The sequence below is a fragment of the Triticum urartu genome, chromosome 5A (genome assembly GCF_056163025.1).
Source record: "Triticum urartu cultivar PI428250 chromosome 5A, HENAU_Tu73, whole genome shotgun sequence".
In the NCBI taxonomy this organism is placed as follows: domain Eukaryota; kingdom Viridiplantae; phylum Streptophyta; class Magnoliopsida; order Poales; family Poaceae; genus Triticum; species Triticum urartu.
Window position 1 is genome coordinate 9,499,949 of NC_141877.1, and position 1,801 is coordinate 9,501,749.

The 1,801-nt window shown below is 39.5% G+C and overlaps 1 long non-coding RNA gene across 1 annotated transcript; it reads left to right on the forward strand.

Annotated features, from left to right (window-relative positions):
* Positions 1–843: 843 nt before the first annotated feature.
* LOC147967438 (uncharacterized) lies at positions 844–1,427 on the forward strand. Its single transcript, XR_015603764.1, has 3 exons — positions 844–1,046; positions 1,126–1,176; positions 1,306–1,427. It is a non-coding gene; the product is annotated as an uncharacterized LOC147967438 (long non-coding RNA).
* The last annotated feature ends 374 nt before the right edge of the window (positions 1,428–1,801 follow it).

Consider the following 1,801-nt stretch of genomic DNA (forward strand, 5'->3'; position numbering starts at 1 on the left):
AGCATTGCCACTTTCTGAAGGTAAAATCCTGATTGGCATTGTGTGTCTCTTTACTGTTCTGCTATTTCTCATGTTTCAATCCTGAGATGTAAGTTACAGTCTCTGTAATCTTTCGAGATTGATTTTGTTTCCAGGTTATACTCCAATCAAACATGTGAATATTTACCAAAGTGCTTCAAGATCGATCTGATGATCCACTACCGCTCTGCTGTTGGGACTAATTTGGATGGGAATGGTGATTTCATGGTTGATTATGATTACTTGGTTCTTGCTCTTGGAGTTACTGTGAATACATTCAACACTCCTGGTGTGATGGAGCATTGCCACTTTCTGAAGGTAAAATCCTGATTGGCTTTGTGTGTCTCTTTACTGTTCTGCTATTTCTCATGTTTCAATCCTGAGATGTAAGTTATAGTTTAATTTCCTGCAAACTCTTGAGATATATGGTATTTTTACCGTGCAGTATTAGTCATATCTTGTGCTTACAACCTCACATTGTAAATGGCAGGTAGTGGAGGATGCCCAAAAGATTCAGAAGAGCGTGACAGACTGCTTTGAAAAGGCGTCACTTCCTAACCTCAGTGAAGAGGAGAAAAGGAAGATCCTTCACTTTGTGATTATCGGTGGTGGAGCTACTGGGGTTGAATTTGCCGTGGAGTTGCATGATTTTCTTTTCGAATATCTGGTGAAGCTATATCCTGCAATTGAAGAAAACTCTCAACTCCTACTTGCGCTCCGCATGTTCCTCCTTTTCATCGCTCAATAGGAGGCAGCTCATCTGGCCGTGCAGCGGACCGCGTCCTCAGCGGGTCGGTGACGGCCGTTGCAGCTGGTGCACGATGGCGATTCCAACGACAACAGGAATCTGCAACTTGTTAGACTTCTTTGCAATCCCAACAGGGCCCTCATCTGCTTTGTCTACATATATGCATGATTTCTATGATTGGAATCAGATAGCACTAACTATGTGTCAGACTGCTAATATTTATTTGCTTGATGATCCTTGAAGCGCACTCTACGCTCATACATGATCCCACATATTCTAGGTATAATGATACTATCTTTAGTGTTCTGTTCACGGGAATTTGACAAGTCACTGCTTAAGATTTCTTAACTTTTGTACAGATGCTTTCTTGAGGCTTTGGCTAAAAATCTGTGGTGTACGTCACTCATCAGGTTGAGTTTTTACCAGTTGCTGATCTTATTATTCTGGTTATATTGTCATGAGTAAAAAAAATAGTGCACTTCTTTTTGAGGAATCTTCATGCATATTTGCTGCATCCTTAGAAAGTAATTGTACTTTAGGTAACTATGACGGGCTAATGCCTTAAGCTGGGACATACAACAAAATACTTATTTTATGGGAGGAGTTTATGGAACTGGGTAGTGCTCATCAGGATGCTCTTGCAGCAATTGACACAATCGATGTGGCTAATGGAGCCAGTGAGTAACCTTGCCACCCTTCAGTATGGTCAGTTTTAATATATACTACAATTTCTGTATGCAAGGGTGACCTTCTACTGTTCTAAATGTAGTGTTCCGTTTAAAAAGAAATTCCATGCACAGATTTAATGTGTACGATCGAACTATCTTTAGTTTATCAAGGTACTCTTTCTAATATTTTACTGTAATAGCAGGTTTTAGCCAATATTTAGTATTGAGGTGTTGATGACAGCAAACACTATCCTGCTTGTCTGTTTTCTAGACGTGTTTCTATATGCTTTTCAGTTGTTAGTTGTGATACTTTTTATTGTCTTTCGAAATTAAGATGTGCTCTGTATATGTGATGATACTATATACT